This window comes from Sciurus vulgaris, assembly GCF_902686455.1.
Source record: "Sciurus vulgaris genome assembly, chromosome: 12".
NCBI lineage: Eukaryota > Metazoa > Chordata > Mammalia > Rodentia > Sciuridae > Sciurus > Sciurus vulgaris.
Window position 1 is genome coordinate 80,275,291 of NC_136473.1, and position 19,162 is coordinate 80,294,452.

The 19,162-nt window shown below is 40.8% G+C and overlaps 1 long non-coding RNA gene across 1 annotated transcript; it reads right to left on the minus strand.

The window, feature by feature from the left end:
* Positions 1-11,618: 11,618 nt before the first annotated feature.
* Positions 11,619-13,982, minus strand: LOC306641029. Its single transcript, XR_013757990.1, has 3 exons — positions 13,880-13,982; positions 12,638-12,783; positions 11,619-12,557 (listed from the first exon to the last, which is right to left on the minus strand). It is a non-coding gene; the product is annotated as an uncharacterized lncRNA (long non-coding RNA).
* Positions 13,983-19,162: the final 5,180 nt, after the last annotated feature.

Below are 19,162 nucleotides of genomic sequence, written 5' to 3' on the forward strand. Positions count from 1 at the left end.
TGGGTGAATCTGGAGGATGTTATGCGAAATGAAATAACCCAAACGCAGAAGGAAAAAAATACATGATCTCACTTATATGTGGAGTCTTAAAAAAACAACAACATCAAATATACAGAGATCAAAAATAAAACTGTGGTTACCAGGGGTGGGGTGGAGAGGAAATGGGCAGATGTAGGTCAGAGGATACGAAGCGGCGGATCTGTGAGATGCACAAGATGACACACAACGACTGTAGGTAGTAAAACTACTGTATTTTGGATTTCTGCTAAATGGATAGATTCTAGCTGTTTTTGCCACAAAAAAAAAAAAAGAAAGAAAGAAAGAAAGAAAGAAAAAGAAAAAAAAAACAACGGTGACAAAATAAAAACCTGTGTGAGATGCTGGATATGTGAATCTGCCTCAGTGGTTACTATGGTAACTGCTCCGCTAACTATATGTATCCCATAGCATCATGTTGTATACCTAAAATACACACAATAAAAATTATTTACACATAAATAAACATGAGCTGGGAAGGACGGAGCGGGAAGATGAGAAGTTTTTTGAGGAATGAACCAGAAGATTGTGAGGGAGAGAATATTCTCAACCCACTTCAATCTGGCACCTGCATCCAGCAACCTGCAGAACTATTCTCAGGGTTGTTAGTCCAGCCCAGTCCAACACATATTTTTCAGTACTTACCAGTGTGGACCCCTCTGAAGCACCAACTCCTGTTGGTCACTCTCCTTTGCCACTGCTGTTATTTAAAAATGATCTTATGGGCTGGGGTTGTGGCTCAGTGGTAGAGCGCTTGCCTAGCATGTGTGAGGCACTGGGTTTGATTCTCAGCACCACATATAAATAAACGAATGAAATAAAGATCTATCAACATCTAAAAAAGTATTGTTAAAGACATAATTTTGTTACTCAGCCAATAGCACTCCCTGTGGGTCACCCTGTCACTGTTCATGCTAGTGGGGACAGAAGGTGAGGATGAAATGGACAAATCAATCAATAGTGTGGCTGGTGACTGGCTATAAATGGCCCATCAACTTCCTGTTACTGTAACACGTACCTGAGATAACCAATTTGTAAGGAGGAAAGGTTAATTTTGGGCTCAGAGTTTTGGAGGTGTCAGTCCATGACTGACTGGTCCTGTTGCTTTGGGCCTGTGGCAGTTCAGCACATCATGGTTGGAGCATTGGCCCAGGAGGCCCCTTCACCTCAGGGTTGAGGTCAAGGGGTCAAAGGGGAAAGGAGTGACCAGAGCCCCGCAGTTTCCTTCGAGGCCTCGCCCCACCCCCACCACCAATACCCCTAACTTTCCACTCGGCCCTACCTCTTAAATGTTCTACCACCTTCCAATAGTGCCAAGCTAAAGCCCAGCCTTTAAGACAAGAGCTTTGGGGGCACATGTCAGTTCAAACCATAGCATGATTGTTTAAAGATGAATAAAACAAAGAAAGGTGATAGAATTTCTTAGAACAGAGACTTGAATGAGGTGAGAGAGCAACTCATGGAGAGAGCTGAGCAGACAGTGCTCCTGAGAGAGGGGACAGCAGCGGGGACAGCAGGGAGGACACCAGGGGTTGGCTTGGTGGAAGCAGAGAGGGGGAGGGAGGGGGTGAGACGTGAAGTGCAAAGTCAGCAGCAGTGACTGCCTATGAGTGCTCTTTTGAGCCTCAGCTGCATCCAATCCAAACTTAACAGGCATGCAAGGAGACAGGAAACGTGGACTAGAAATAGAAGAAAAACAAACTGACTGAAACGAATCCAGAAATGACACACAGATGATAGAATTAAGTAAATAAACACATTAAAACAGTGATGATAAACATGATCCTTGTGTTCAAAAAGGTGGGGAAATTCATGTGCATGGTTCAGAGAGCCAGGGGAGGCGTAAAAATGGTCCAAGTGACTTCCACACATGAATGATGCAGTGGATGAGATTAACAGCACACATTAGACACTCCAGAAGAAAAGGCTAAGGAATGTGAAGACCTATCATGGGAAAGGTAACAGCAGGAAGTCGGGAAAACAGAATCAAGACGGTGAAGGACAGTACCCCAAGCTACTTATTATATATGTGATCAGAGTTCCAATGAGTTTTTCTTTCCCTCTCTCTCTCTCTCTCTCTCTCTCTCTCTCTCTCTCATTTTTTTCTTTTTCTTTTTGGTACTGGAGATGGGACCTAGGGACACTTGGCCACTTATCTACATCCCAGCCCTTTTTATTTTCTATTCCAAGACAGGATCTCACTAAGTGACTAGAGCTGGCCTCAAACTTGTGATCCTCCGGTCTCAGTCTTCCATGTCAATGGGATGATAGACATGCACCACCACACCCAGCTAAGACAGAAAAAGAGAGATAACAAGAATATAGACAAACAGAAACAAATAAAAGAATGATAGTTTTAAACTCATCAATATTGGTAATCACATGAAATGTAATTGGTCTTACCATCCTAATCAGAAGGCAGAGATTGTCAGACTGGATCACAGGGGTTAACAAATAAATAAAAATAAAAATAAAAGCAAGATGCAATAAAATTTGTCTCCAAGATAAACAAGTTAAATATGATACCAAGGACAGATTAAATGTAAAAGGATCGAAATTATGTACCATGCTAATGCAGTCAACATTATATTTCCATGGATTTCAGATCTCCAGATTCAACCAATCAGAGACTGGAAAAAATTGGGAAAAAAGAAATTGCATCTTGTACTGAACATTTTACTGTCTGTTTTACTGGGTATTAAGTAACCTAGAGATGACTTAAAGCATCTGGGGGAACACATGTAAATCATGCAAATACTATGATATTTTATATAAATTTTCATCAGCACATTTTGATACTCACAGGAGTCCTCGAACCAGTCCCCAAAAGATATCAAGAGATGATTGTACTGGGCCAAAGAAAGCTATAGTAATGACTATAATAACATCAGACAAAGTAGATTTGAGAACAAGACATATCACCAGATATAGAATTGTTTCAAAATGAGAAAGAAGTCAGTTCCTCAAGAGAACCCAGTAATCAAAATATACCTGTGCACCTGATATAGTGCTTCAAAATACATGAAGAAAAAACTGATAGAAATACAGAGACACTGCCACATTTATAGGTGGAGATTCTACATTCCTATTTCAGTCATTGATAGAACAAAAAGACAGAAAATAACAAGGATATGGTAGACTTAAACAGTGCTATTCATGAATGGGATCTAACAGACATTTGGGGAATACTCTGCCACACAACAGTGAATGTATATTTTTTCCAGTGCTTGTGAAACATTTACCAAGACAGGTAATCTAGACCAGGAAGCAAGTTATAAAAAATTTTAAATGCATCAAATCATTTAAAACATATTCTCTGGCCTCAAGAAAATTAGATTAGATAGTAATAATTACAATATATCTGGAAAGTCTCTCCAAGTATTTGGAAACCGGATATCATACTTTTTTCTTTTATTAGTGCATTATAGTTATACATAATAGTTGGGTTCACTTTGACAAAATCATGCCTGCGTGGAATTTGATTTCTCTCCCCCTTCCACCTATTCTTCTTTCTCTACTCTACTGGTCTTCCTGTCACTCATTTATTTGTTTAGTTTTTATTGGAGCATTATAGATATACATAAAGGTGTATTTATACATGCATAGTGTAATTTTGTCATATTCATTCCACATTTCCTCCCGATTTCCATCCCTTCTCCCTCCCTCTTGATCTCCTACTCCACTGATCTTCCCTATTTATTTATGATATTTAACTACCCTTTTATTCTCCTACTTTGCTCTAGCTTCCTCACATGAGAGAAAACATTCAACTCTTAATTTTCTGAGTCTGCCTTATTTTACTTAGCATGATATTCTCTAGCTCCGTAATTTCAATTTTAACATATGTAGGATCTATATATTGATGGCAAATGTCATGCTTTCATTCTTCTTTATGGCTGAGTAAAATTCCATTGTGTATATATATCACATTTTCTTTATCCATTCATCTCTTGACAGGCATCTGGGCTGGTTCCATAATTTAGCTGTTGCGAATTGCACTTCTATAAACATTGATGTGGTTGTATCATTATAGTACTAAACAGCAAACTTTTTTAAAGTCATGAGTCAAAAATATTTACATGGGAAGTAAGAAAATATCTTCATCTGAATTAAAATGAAAATACAACATAAAAATACATGGCTTAAACACTAAGGCAGCATTTAGAGGGAAATTTATATTTTAACACTAATAGTGGAGAGGTACACAGATTTACATACAATGACTTTGACTTCCAACTTAGGGAATTATGAAAAAAAAAAAAAAAGAAAAATTAAACCCAAAACAGTAAAAGGAAAGAAATAAAAACAGAAAAGAATTAAATGTAAAAAATAAATAGAGAAAAATCAATGGAGTCAAAATCTAATTTTAGAGAATATGAATAAAATTGATAAATCTCTAGTCAGATTGATCAGGGAAAAATAAAAGAAGACACAAATGACCAATATCAAGAGAGACGGTGGACAGCACCATAGATCCTAAATACATTAAAATGTTAATAAGTAAATAGTATTAACAACTTTATGGCAATAGATTTAATAATTTGGTTCTGGCCAATGCAATAAAGCAAGAAAAAGAAATAAAAGGCATATAGACTGGAAAGAAGAAAAGTAAAATTATAATTTAAAATGATATAACCTTCTATGTAGAAAATTCTATGTAATCTATTTTTTAAAGATTAATAGGAATTTTGAGTGAGTTTAGCAAGACTGTAGGTGAAGTAAAATCAAGTACATTTCTACATACCAGTAGCAAACAATCAGAAATTTTTTTGTATTCATTTTATTTACTCTTTGAGATAAAGCCTCACTATGTTGCCCAGGTTGGTCTCAAATTGTGGGTTTAAGCACTCCTCCCACTTCAGACTTCCAAGTAGCTGAGACTACAAGCATGCACCACTATGCCTGGCCTAGAATTCGAAATTTTGAAAATAATCTACATAATACTATCCAAGATAAGATATGGAAATCAATTTGACAAAATATGTGTAAAATTTGAACACTAAAAAAACCATTATATTGGACTTCATTAAAATTTTATCAGTTACTTATTGCTTTTGTAACAAATTACTACAGGTTTAGTGGCTTAAGAAAATGGAAAGTGATTATCTTACTGTTCTGTAAGTCAGATATGTGACAGGGTCTCCCTAAGCTAAGACTCAAGATGTCAGCAGGGCCCTTCTTTCTGGAGGATGTAGGGGAGAAGTCATTTCCCTCCCTGCTTTTCCCAGTTTCTGTAGGCTTCCTATATTCCCTGGTGTGACCTCTTCCTCCAACTTCAAAACCAGCAATGGCCAGTTGAGTAGTTGAGTCCTCGCAGTGCATCACTCTGACCTCCTTTTCTGCCTCCCTCTGCTTTTCAAGACTCTTGTGACAACTTTGGGCCTACCCAGATAATCCAGGAGAATCTCCCTCTCTTAAAATCAGCGAATTAACAACTTAAATTCCATCTATACTGCTAGTTCCCCTTGGTCATAAAAATAATCCATTTATAAGTCCCCAAAATTGGTCTGTTGATATATATCCATGAATGCTTGCTGTCCAAATGACACCATTACAACAATAACAAGACAAGACACAGACTGGAAGAAAATATTTGTAAAACATGTATTAAACCAAGGACTTCTATCTAGAAAGTATAAATAACTCTTACAATTCAAGAAGAAGATGAATAATTCAGTTAAAAGACAGGCAAAGATTTGAAAGAAATATTTTTCCTAAAGAAGATATATGGATGGCAAATAAGCACCTCAGATGCTTAGTGTAATTAGTCATTAGGTAAACACAAATTAAAATCACAAAGGGATACTACTATATACCCTCTAGAATAAATAAAAATTTAGAGATTAATCATATCAAGGATGAAATGGAAATTATAGTCACAAAATAGACAAGGGGCTAGCTGGAGATGGAGTCAGGAAAGAAAGGTGAAGAGGCATAAAAAAACTTTTTGAAAGTAATGGGTATGGTATTAGTTAGCTGCTGTTGTTTTTATGTAACACATTACTACAAATTTAGTATCTTTTTTTTTTTTTTTTTTTTTTTCAGTGCTGGGGATTGAACCCAGGGCCTTGTGCTTGCAATACAAGCACTCTACCAACTGAGCTATATCCTCGGCCCACCAAATTTAGTATCTTAAAACAACATACATTTTGTTGTCTTACAGTTTCTAGGGTGTGGGACACAGGCTTAGCTGCTCAAGGACCTCTAACAGGTCATAGTCAAGGTGTTGGCCAGGGCTGCAGACTCATCTGAATGAGTCTGCCACCTTGTTGTTAGAGTTGTTCCTTGTGAGTTGCTGGCCTAGGAGTCTGTCTTTCTAGCTATTACCTGGAGGCCACCCTCAGTTCTTTGTCATGTGGATATCTCCACAAAACAGCTCATGATGTAGCAGCTTGCTTCACCAAAGCTAGTAAGGGAGAGAGTCTATTGGCAAGACAGAAACTATGATCTCATGTAACACAATCACAGAAGGGATTTCCCATCAGCCACGCTGTACAGTAGAAACAAGCCAAGGGTCCTGCCCACACGAGGGCATGCATAGCAGGAGGTGGGGACGACTGGGTGCTATCTTATAGTTTGTTGGCTATGTGTATATTCATATACTTGATTGTGCCGATGGGTATTAATACATGTCAAAACTCATCAAATTGTGCACGTTGAAGCTGTGCATTTATTGCACATCAAGTATACCTCAATAAAGTTGCAAAAAGCTGGCAAGCAAGAAACTTGGTAGGTTGATTATAGAATGATACAGAAGAGCAAAGCACCAAATCCAGCCATAACAGAAGAAAGAAATCTTACCCTAACAGATATGAAAACTTGTTATACAACTATCATAACTAAGACAATGGTATTGATACAGGGAGAGAAAAAATAGTCCAGGGGGGCAAATTAAAGAACTCAGAGAGACAGACAGACCCAAATGTGTGGAAACTTGATTAACAAAGAGGTGGTATTCTAAGTCAACAGGGAAAGGATGCATCTAAGTAAATGATGCAGACAACTGGGTATCCATATGGAAAAAAACAAAATTAGATATTTGCTTCATAGCACTCACAAAAATAAATTTCAGGTGGAATAGACACCTAAATGTTTCCAAGCAAAACTTTAAAACTTTTAGAAGAAAATATAGATATCTATTATGCCTTTCATCTAGGGAAAAAAAATTTAAACAATAAATGAAATGTAAGCTATAAAAGAAAAAAATAATCTAGGGGAAAAAATTTAAACAATAAATGAAATGTAAGCTATAAAAGAAAAGAATAATCAATCCAACTGCCTTAAAATTATAATCTGTACAACAAAAACCCACCTATTAAATGAAAAGACAAAGGAGAAATTCTATGTAATTGAACAAAGGATTCATATCCATATTATATTTAAAAACTCTTCAGAATTAGTGAGAAAATTATAAGCCCAATGTACAAATACTCAAGTGATGAAAACAGATTATTCACAAAAGAAAAAGGCTTAAATTCTGTATATTTGTGAAAATATTTTCAACTTTACCAATAATCAGCAACACGTATATTAGAAAATTAATGATTATTTACTCCCATCAATCAGGAACAATCTTAAAGTTTGACACCGGCAAGGAAGTTAAAAAAAAAAAGAAAAAGAAAGAAAGAAAGTGAATTCATTCACCCATAATTGAAATGTAACTGGTAAAACCATTTTGGAAAAATAATTTGACAATATTTAGTAAAGTTGATGATGTACACAGCTTATTCTACATCTAGATACATATTCTAAAGAAGCCCACACAACTGCATTGAAACACAGAATTTGTTTCAGCAATGCTTTTAATAATAAAATTCTGGACCTAAATGTTCGTCGAGAAAATAGGTAAATAAATTATATGTTCATATATTATGATACTACATAGCAATTAAAAAGAAAGAACTAAAGCTATCTATTGCAACATGGATAAATCTCAAAAATATGATGTAGAGAGGAAAAGAGAAATTTGCAAGATAAAACATTAATATTTATATAAATTTTAAAACATGCAAAGAAATGCTGAATGTGTAATTGAACTATAAATACATGCATAGGAATACTGTGTTCCATATGACTGTAATGTTGTCTCTGGGAAATACGGGGAAGTGAATAAAATCAGGAAACAGCTCATTGTGGGGTTTAACTGCACCTGGTAAATTTCATTTGCAATATGTGGTATGACATGGTGGTTAAAGTAAAGAGTCTAAAATTCACTAGCTTGAATCTAAGTCCTGGTTCCATTTGTTACAAACTATGTGACCATGAGCAAGTTTCTAATTCTCTCTATGCCTTGATTTCCTCATCTATGAGCTAAGAGATGATAACCATACAGCTTCCTACAGAGGCTGTGAAGATTACATGAACTAGTGTCGTGTTAACAATAATGTCAGCAATATAAGCGTTAGCAATAAAAAAAAAATCTGAGTAACTATTAGTCCATCTTTTGTGTTACTATGATGAAATACCTAAGGCTAGCGAGGTACTTTATTAAGAAAGAGGCTTATTTGACTCACAATTTTGGATGCTGAAAGTCCAAGATCAGCCCCATCGATTTGGCTTCTGGTGAGGGCCCACTTGGCTGTGTCACGTCAGGGCAGAGCACATGTGATAGGGAGAACTCATAGGGTGGGATAGAAAGCCAGAGTGGCAGGGGACAGGTTTGCTCTTTCATAACAATTTTCTCTGGAGATCTCTCCAAGGGTCCCGTGAAAGTAACATTAATCTCTTCTGAGGGCAGCACCCCCAAGGACTTGAACACTTCTCACTGTGCCCCATCTCTTAAATGCCCTACAATCTCTCCATTGCCACACAGAGAACCAAACTCTCAACACATGAAACTTTGGGTAACAGACTACATCCAGACAATACTCAATAACTGTGCAGAAATGTAAAGATTTTTGAAAGTAGCATTACCTCTTCCCCATCCTAAAACAAAGCAGGGCAGGCCCCTGTGCAGAGGGATAACCCAGAGTGCAGAGTCAGAGCCTGAGCAGCATGAGGGGCCACCCACGTGGTGGGAGGTAGCCTGTCTTGGCTGTAGGATGATGAGCAGGAGAGGAGAGGAAGCACTGGTGTGGGGACCCAGAGGCCAAGCATGGTGAGCAGAGTCTTCACCTAGAGGGACAGTCCAAAAAGGTACTGGTCCCCAGGACAGTGAGGAAGGAAGGCACTTGCCTGGGTGTCAGTACCCAAACAGTGTGAGCAGAGTTTAGACTTCAAAGAGCAGATGGGACCCACAAACCTGCACATGGTGACAAGATATCCTCAGACAATGTGACCCAGTGGGGACATCAGAGCCTGGGCAGAATGAGGTCGCTGATCCCTGGTCTCAACTTATATAAACAAACAGGAGCAGGGCTGGCAACAGGGATAGGAAATGGTTACTTACTGGGGGAATGGATCCAAGAAGAAAGTATTTTAATTATAATGGGAACCACGTTTCTCTGTGCTGGTTAGAGGAGGTGCAAGAATGGAAAAGGAGAAAAGTGGAAACAGCCCTGTGGTGTTGGGTTTGAACAGAAGGTCCTGGTAAACACACACCTACATCCTGGGTCTGAAAGGTCACCCCTATAGCAATGAGCACACTCAGCTGCCAGAATGAAGCTTCTAAATACCATTCACCACTAACGGACTCCAGGACTCTTTGAAGAAATGACTGCTTTCAGGGATAGGGCAGAGATGTGCAGAATAAGCCTAGAACGTCTTGTGTCAAAGGCCAGGAAGTGTTCAAAGATTGTAGGGAACATGCCAAAAGGATACAGAGGACAATTTGCATTCAAATCAGAGAACATTTTGGGGACCAACCACATTCAAAATACATAATGTTAACACCAGATTTTAATTTACTGAGTAAAAGGGGAATCAATGAGTCTACAACAGAAGTCAGCAAACTACAGTCTGCATACAAAATCCAGCCTGCTCCCTGATTTCAGTGACAACAACAGAATGCGGGGGGGAGGAGGGGGGTTGTTTTGGTTCAGGTTTTGGGTTTTGGGATTTTTCTCTTTTTTTTTTTTTTGCAACATTGGGGGTAAGAATGTTTTTAAATAAAGGAATATTTGCAATCAATTTGATAATAGGGAACGCTTAGCTCAAATCAGACATTCTTCCTCCTCCAAAGAAATTCATTCTTCTCAGTAGGCCTGCATTACAGATGGATTGTCCTCAGTAAATTACTATATTTTTAAATTTCCCCAGTGAAAATCTTGTGGACTTTTTTTTCCTCTCTCTTGTTATAAAAGTACATATGCAGCCTAGATTTTGACCCTTAGACCTCAAAACCTAAAATGTTTACCATCTGTCTCTATGCACAAAAAGATTGTTGATCCCTGGCCTCAACTAATAGAAATAAATAAATGGGTAAACTTATGTCTAATGAGGAGTGGGATATTTTAATAGTTTTGAACTACTGTCCCTCAAAATACTTTTAAGTTGCAAGAGGAAAAGGAAAACATCATAGTGGAAAAGCCTAGAAGACAGCAACATAAGTGATCAAAGCAAACATCTCCAGTAATGGAACAAACTGTAACTGAGCTCCTCCTGACAGGCTGTGGTGAGAACACAGAGCACTCCTGTGACATTCCTACCCAAAAGACATAAACTGGCTCTATCCAGGGAGAAGCAAACAAACCCACACTGAGGGACCTCTGTAAAATAACTAGCCTCAGGTCTTTAAAAGTGTCAAGGTCACAAAAGTCAAGAGAAGATTGAGAGACTGTTCCAGACAAAAGAGACAGGACAACCAAACGCAACATGTAATTCTGAACTGAATATACTTGCTGGAAAGGAGATTCGCGGACAAATTGCAAAATATTAATGAGGTCTTGCTGGTAAATGGAAGGAAACAGAGAACATCATGCTAAGTGAAATAAGCCAGGCCCAGAAACTGAAAGATCAAGTTTTATCTCATATGCAGAAGCTAGAGTAAAAGAACAGAAAGGAGAGAGGGATATCATAAAGATACAGGGAAGATCAGTAGTGTAAAAGAAGATCCAGAGGCAGAGTGGAGGGATGGATAAAGGGAGGCAATGCAGAATGAACTCTTAAAAAGTCATGGTATGCGCATATGTAAATATACCACAGGGAATTTCACCTTTATGTATAAGTAAAAATAACCAATCCAATATAAATAAATAGATGAGTGAAAGGAAGTCTAGAGAGTAGAGGAAGGAGAATGGGGGGAGGAAGGTAAGATGGGAGGGAAAGGGGGAATTGTGAACTGAGATTGAATGCACGCATGTACAATTTGTTGAGATGAACTCAACTATAGTTATGTATAACAATAAAGCTCTAATAAAAGGTGTTAAAGGAGCCTGGGTGTTTTTTTCTATTTATTTATTTTTACTATTATTATTTTGATTCATTGTGTACAAATGGGGTACAACTTTCATTTCTCTGGTTGTACACAAAGTAGAGTCACACCATTTGTGTAATCATACATCTACATAGGGTAATGATGCTGTCTCATTCTATTATCTTTCCTTCCCTCCAGCCCCTTTCCACCCCTCATTTTCCTCTACACAATCCATCCTTCCTCTATTTTTGCCTTACTCCCCACCCCCATTATGTATCATCACCCACTTATCATTCGGCCTTCCTTTGGTTTTCTGGGATTGGCTAAAATTGGGAATCAGGAAACAGTGACGATCTGCACCAAGGCAGCTGTCATCAGAGGGAGGAAGCAGGGGCATCCCCAAGAGACCCCTGAAGACTGGAGAGGAAAAGTCCGTTTAAACACCTGCCAAGGTCAGCAAATACTAATACCACTATCTGTCAAGTAAGATCTTTCCTGTCCCTTGCATCTCCTCTCCGGCCAAGCAACAGTGCTGGAGAATGAAGGCAGCCTGTGGTGGTGGTGTGTGTGGGGGGGGGGGGGGGACACAAGATGCACCAGTGGGAGAATAAAGAACAAGCCCCCCACCATCCATCCTGCCCCACTGCAGCAGCCGGCTCAAATACACAAGGACTGAGAGAGAGGAGAATTTGTAAGAGCCTAAGGAATTTGGAGTTTCAACCCAACAGAAAGGCTAGAACTGATGTCCCAGGAGAGAGCGGGTAATGTGGGACCAAAGGTGCCGTGTAGATAGGAGGAGACAGGGTCCATCCAATGGAGGAGAGCGAGAGCAGGGGCTGCTCATGCACTGTACCTGGGAAACATGGGTGTGAGTTGACTAGGGGTGGTAGCTGGATCTCCAGGCAGTCCTGAGCCTGCACTCAGGGCAGGCTTGGTCCCCCCAGCTGTGGTTTTCCTCTGGCCTGTCTGCCTTCTTGGGAATGCTGTAGAATAAGCACCCTATCTAAGGTGAGGGGGTTCCTGGGTAAGTGTGTTGGAGGAACACAAGGACAGTGCACAAGGGGGTGACCAGGCGGAAGGGCCATAGAATCCACTTGGGTTAGAAGGGAACTGAAGGCAGGAGCAGGTGAGGGACACGAAGATGTCAGAGACAGCACAGCCAAGGTCCCAATGAGGGTGCTGAATCAAGGCAACGACTGTGACTTGTAGATGGCCATCACAGGCGATCCTAAAACGGGAGAGACAAAGAAACCTATCCAAGCCTGCCCTTCCTCTTCCCCCGCCTCTAAACGCTTCCTTTCTGATTACCTGTTGTTCTGACCTGCTTTCCCTGGGAGGATCTGGGTCTCCTTCGGCAAGCTGCTGGCGCTGTGAACTTGACTCCAATTCTTGGCCCCGAAATATACTTAATTGGATGTCCCCACACTGCCTTTCATTCCATAGGCTCTTTTGTCCTAAAAATTGTCCCTTCATGACCTGTATACTTTTAGTAAAGCTCAGTAATTTTTCAGAAGCTGAGAGGCCCTCCCTTGACCATGGTTGGATAAAATCTTCTCTCATACAAGAATGTTTCCCATGAGAGAGTTTTGGGGAAACAAGAAGTATCCCAATTCCATCAGGTAGAGTCCAGGAAATCGGGGAAAATCTTACAGTCACAGAACCACTAGAACCTTCCAGCTAACATGGCAAAGAGCCAAGAGCCTGAGACTCAGAAAATGCCAAGGGCTCTTCTTAAGCACAATGGTGTCAGTGGGGAAAAGCTAGACATTCTCGAGTTATTCTAACTATATACACTGAAGTTTACACAATTAGGAGCTGCCTGGCCAGGTGGGACCTGCTCACCTGTGTGTCCATCTATTCTGGTCAGGTAAAACGTGATTGGTAGAACCACAAAAATACATGGTATTTTTCAACCTCTGTTCTTGCCTGAGCAGGTGTCTACTCTTCCTTCTGAAGACAGACACTCCTTAAAGAAATGCAGCCCTCTCTAAACCTCCTGTAGTGATGTGGCTTTGGCATTGGATGGGAGTGGTTTAATATGGACACATTCATTCTTTGACTCTAAGTAAAAGAGGGACTGTGGCCACGGAGCTCTGGAACCAGCCCATACTGGCTCACAAGAACTGACTGTTAAATTTTCCAGAACTTTGCAAACTGGTTGTTAAAGGCATACATCATTTGAAATTAAATTATATAAACTTACCATTACATCACAATAAAAACAAAGGTTAATAAATACTCAAAACTCATCACTTGTTAATTATTTTCACTATACTTTATCGGTATCAATGCTTTTAGGGTTATGTCCCCCTGTTGAAATGTTATAGAATGGAGTGCCACTGGACAGCTCTTCCTAACTCTGGAGTCAGTGACTTCATCTTGGAAATCTGTGCCCCACCCTGTTCCCAGAGAGCACACCGTAGGACCCCAGGGGGTCCCGGAATTGGGTTAATATGGCTGCGGCCTCAATCCACATCAGCAGCCTGCCATTTTCTCTACCCTGCACATAGTCTCCTCCAGCAGGGAAAGCATGATGCTGCGTTTACTTACTTGAAGGGCATCTTGGCCAGATGGTCTCCCTCAGACAGCAGTGCTAAGGAGCTGGCTAAGGAAATATTTTCCCAACTCTGCCTGGCTTCCTTTTCAAGAGGGACAAAACTGGTCCTGAGACACGCAGCCAGTAGGTAAGTAAACAGAGCAGCTGTGATGGAAGTTCCAGCTGAAACACAGAACACTTATGAGTCTGGTTTGTATAAAGAGAAAGCTTATGGATTCAGATTTTCCTCCTTCCTGCCCGCCCGGCTCTCTCCTACAACAGGACCCTGTCTGTTTGCGTCTCCAGCCCCGCTGCCCCGGGGACGTAACCAGCACCTGGCTGTTCCTTGGCTCTGGTACAGAAGCAACTTGCTGCTTTCTGGACACTTGTTTCCAACAGGGGAGCTCTTTACCCCTCTGTTCATGGTCATGGTCACATTGCCTCGCCTCATGGGACTCTCAAGTGTCTCCTGTTCTGAGTTAGAATAACCCCTAGTCCTACGCCATTCAAAGTCAGGTCAACTCACTGCAGGGCCAAGGACAAAGATGGGGAACTAGCAGGTTTAAGAATTCAGCTAGATTTCTAACCCTCCCTGAAAATATGTGATTCCCTTTCCTGCCCCCCCAATTTAATTCACCATAAAAATGCCCTGTGCACATTCACTTTATGTTAGTATATGCTTGAGACTCTGCAGAAATGGTTCGTCTGTGTGGTCAGATGTATATGTTAGGGTGTGGGTTTTTGTGAACCTGGGTGTTTGCAGCTGTGTGTGTGTGTGTGTGTGTGTGTGCAGGTAGGCCTGTGTGAGTGCCATTTTGGAGATGTGTATGGGTTGGGATATATATAGAATTATATGTGTGTGGTTGTGTGTTCCTCTGTCTGCCTTGCCACATGCAGATATGTGTATGCAGGAGAGAGTCTTGTGGCTTTGACAAGCCTGTTGAAATACCTGGAGGACATCATCATCTTCTAAAAATACAGAAAGTGAAAGACTTTGAAGAAATGATCAGAGAACAAAAAAAGCAATTACACACACCTAAATGCACTTTTTAAAAAATTCATTGTGTTCTCCCAAGTCTTGTGTTTAATGGGAAAATGACCAAATACTTGCAATACAATTCTTGTATGATAGAGTTGTTGACTTTCCAAGGGGAGGGTTTCACCACTGGGTTTAAGCTAAAAGCACTTTGGAGGGAAGGTGGACGGGGCAGCGGGTGGGGGCCTGGCGCCCGGGGGAAGGAATGGATGGATGCATCCAGCCTCCCCAGCTGCAGCCCGCTTCCCACCATCAAAGGGTAGAATTTGTCTCTAGCTGTGGATCCATGTGGCACACAAAAGAGGGACCGTGTGCCCTTCTTCCTTTTGAGGACAGAAAGACACAAAGCAGACATGAGCTCCCGTGTAGCAGAATGAGGTTAGAATCAAGGAAAAACGTCTACTTTTGTAGGGGCCATGAGATGCGGTAAAGGCTCTCTGAAGTGTGTGTGAAGCTTTTCTCAGGGATTCTAAGAACAGACTCAAGGCTCTGTCAGTTGAATTAGAATTAGGATCATAGAGAACCAGGTGTGGTGGGACACGCCTGTAATTCCAGCTACTCAGGAAGCTGAGGCAGGATTGTCGCAATTCAAGGCCAGCCTGGGCAACATAGTGACTCCCTGTCTCAAAATAAAATAAAAAGGGCTGGAGATAGAACTCAGAGGTAGGGTGCTTGCCCTGTATACTTGAGGCCCTGGTTCCATCCCCAACACACACACACACACACACACATGCATACAAAGAGAAAAGATTAGGACCATAGAAGTGAATATATTCAGCAAGCTAATAGAATATAATAACTAATGTTTACTGGGTATTTATTATTTTTAAAATTTATTTATTTTGATTCATTGTACATAAATGGGGTACAACTGTTGTTTCTCTGATAGTAGGATATTTATTATAATAGCATGGATCAGAGACTGTGTGTATCTACTCATTTAATTTCAACCACAATTGTGTAAGGACAATTGAGGAAAATGAAACACAGGTGATAACACTTGCTCAAGGTCACACAGCTCATAAATGATGGGCCCAGGAGACACACCCAGGTGATACAACTCCAGAGTCCCTAGTTAGCCACTAGGTTCTCCTTGTCCTGTCAGCTCAGCTCCAGGGCTCTCTGTGTCACTTAGATAAGTTAGTGTCTCTTCCTACTGCTCACATATAGATGGCTAGGGCTGAAATGGGTGGCCATCAAGTTCCTAACTTCCAGATGTGCTGTCAGGTGTATGCATTCATTCCATTAACAGCCAAAGCTGGAAGGGATCCTTGAGGTCACCTGTCCTCGTAGGTTCGTGGTTGAAAATTGTGGTGCATAAGAACCACCAAGCGCCTCAGTTGTCACAATCAGCAAGCAGCAGTTCTCCATCACGATGCCTTGACACTGGTGTGGCCCCTGCTCTGCCATTTCCCCTAAGTGTATCTTAAGCAAAGCCTCCCCTGCCCACCTGGTTCTGTCTCCTGGGACACTGTTGAGTGGGCCAGAGGTGGCCCAGGGGCACCTGGCTCAACAGAAAAGGGAGATGATCAGATGCTGCTCTCAGGGCGCCGAGCTGGGAAGTACTGGGAGGAGGAGGAGGAGGTACTGAGCAGTGAGCACTGAAGTGGGAACATCATAATATACAGGGAAGGGAAAGGCCATGGTGGTCTCCGGCAAGACAAGGTTATGTGGGAACAGAACCAGAGTGAACAGAAGCTGTAAGGAAAAGAAGACACACAGACACGTGAAGACATCGTGATGAGGAGAGAGACGGAAGAGGTGGCTGAATCCCAGTAGCCTCCTGGCTCGAGTTCAACCCAAAGCAGGCGAGCAAGCTCCTTGCAACCTACCGGCCTACTTAGGATACCAAAATTTTCTATTTATTTATGCTTTTAAATATTGTGTTAGAATTCAATGTCAATCTTGTGTTACTTTGTGTCCCAAAATGCCATTCAGAGTAGAGGAAAAATTAGTAATGGTAGAACACATTTTGTATCACATGAGGCCAATTTTATCTGTGCCTATATAAGTAACCACCTCTCACTTATAATAGTAGTTGTAACAAATACAGATTACTGTAGTACTTTCTTGCCTGAAAATTTTTGATAATATGCAAATTTAGTTTTGTGCATATGAATGTCATTTCTCACGTGTGTGGCAGTGGGAAAATGAATGAGAACTGCAAGAATAAATGATCTTATTCAATCTGCACATCTCTCCAGTGTGGATATTCTTATGTGCCATTTCACAGATAATCAAAGTATAATCAAAGTGAGATTTAAAATACTGAGTTCCTTACCAAAGATCATGGGGTTGGACCTTGTCAGAGGCAGCTACAAACAGATCTTGATTTCAGATACCACCAGTTGAAAGAACTAGAGATTCTGAAGGTGTCCTCTAGGAAACTGCTAGATTCTGTACAAAACATAATACACGTTTCAGAGGCAGGCTTGTAGTAAATAACTCTACAAGAACCCAAAAGTCCCCAAAACCATTTGAATTAAAACCAGTGCTGTGGATGATAAGCATAGTGAGGGTAATTCAGATTATAAATTCAGGACACTAAGCCTGGGCCATCTGCAGAGTGGAAAAGCTGAACCCAAGACTCTGAGCTTAAACTAAGGACCCACTCAGGGACAAAGAAGTCCCTAATTCAGAGTACCCCTAACTTACAGTAGAAACAAAAGTAAATTATCACTGAGGATAACATCTTCACTTTAGTTCCCTAGAATTGTCAAAAATTAAAATCAACCAAACTTGAGTTCACAATCAAAGACCACCAAGCACACTCAAAATTAACCGCCATAACAAAGGTAGCCCCTACCAGCCTTTGAGTATTGGAATACTTGGTACTTAATCTCAATTCATGCTGTATCAAATGTTAAAATAAACTAAAAAATGGAGTGACAAACATGAGCACAAAACTAGAGAGAATTCCAGAGATGACCAGGCATATTTAATAAAGAACCAAAAAGACATTGCACAGGTGAAATGAAGATAGACTCCCAACTCCGGGACTCCAGAGCTCTTCCCTCCGTTACGCTGCGACTGCCATTTCCCAATAGTTCTAGATCTGATATTGTATTACAATAATTCCTTCCCAGGAAATTCTCAATTCTTCTGGGTTTTTTTCCTGCCTCAACTCTTACTTCCAAAATCAGAACATTTCTGCAAAAAAAATATGTCATTCGCATTGAGTGATATTTGAGGGTAATCCAGAGCCTAAACCCTTGGACACTGTCCCATATAAAAGAATCCAAAGAGACCAAAACATCACCCACTGTACCTGGTGACAAATCTGCAACCAAGAAAGGAGGTGGGAACTAGCAGGGAAAGACCTGGACCCTTTCTGGAAACCTTCCTGTGCTCCCTCAGAGGCCTCAGGTCGGTCAACACTGTCCCTTTAGATATCTTGTTAATAGAGTTAGAGAACCTGTGAGCACAGTACTGATAAACTCAGTGTCCCCTGCAGGCCTGGGGCTGGTTGGTTTTGCCTTCCATTTTCCCAAGGTCAGAAATTACTTCGTAGTTCACTTGGCTCTGTTTCCCTTTGGATTGGCACTGGGATAGCTTTTAACTAAAGGTTTCTTCTCCCTTGAAATACACCAAACTCTCATCTAAGACTTTGGGCCTTAGATCTCCAATCCCTTGCTCCCTTCCCTCTCCTGAGAATCAGCCCTGAAGGTTGATTGACTTGCTTAAACTTGTTAACACAAATTTGAAAGGCAGCCGTCTCTCCTCAGCTAACATAGGGATTTGTTCGCGTTCTTTCTCTCTGGAGCTGGTGTTTTTCGAAGGTCTTCTCTGGCTCTCCTTCACAAAGGTGCCAAGGTCTTCTTCCTCTTGGCAGAAAAAAATGGAGGAAACACAGGAACAAAAAAAAAAAAAAAAAGAAGAATCCAAGGAGAGGTTGCAAAAAGGAAGAAGAGGTCAGGATTCTTGGCCTTCAGGAGCCTGAGAAGCCAATAGAAGATGGGCTTTGTCCCTCCATATCAGTGTCTCCTGCCGTCTCCCTGTTTCCTCTTCCCTTGTCCAGTCCAGACGTCAGCCCTTCCTCCACCCCAGCATCCCTCTTCTTCTCCCGGGACCCCTGGACAGGAAAGGACTATCCTCTAAAGGTTTAGTTCCTTGCCCTGTCTTATGGTTCCCTCTTCCCCCCTACTCCAGGTCCCTCAGGCTTTGGCCCCTGCAAGTCCTACTTCACTCATATTAGCTAAAACAACACCAACGGCTGTCACAAACTTAAAAATATACATAGTTCAAATATGATAGAAACATA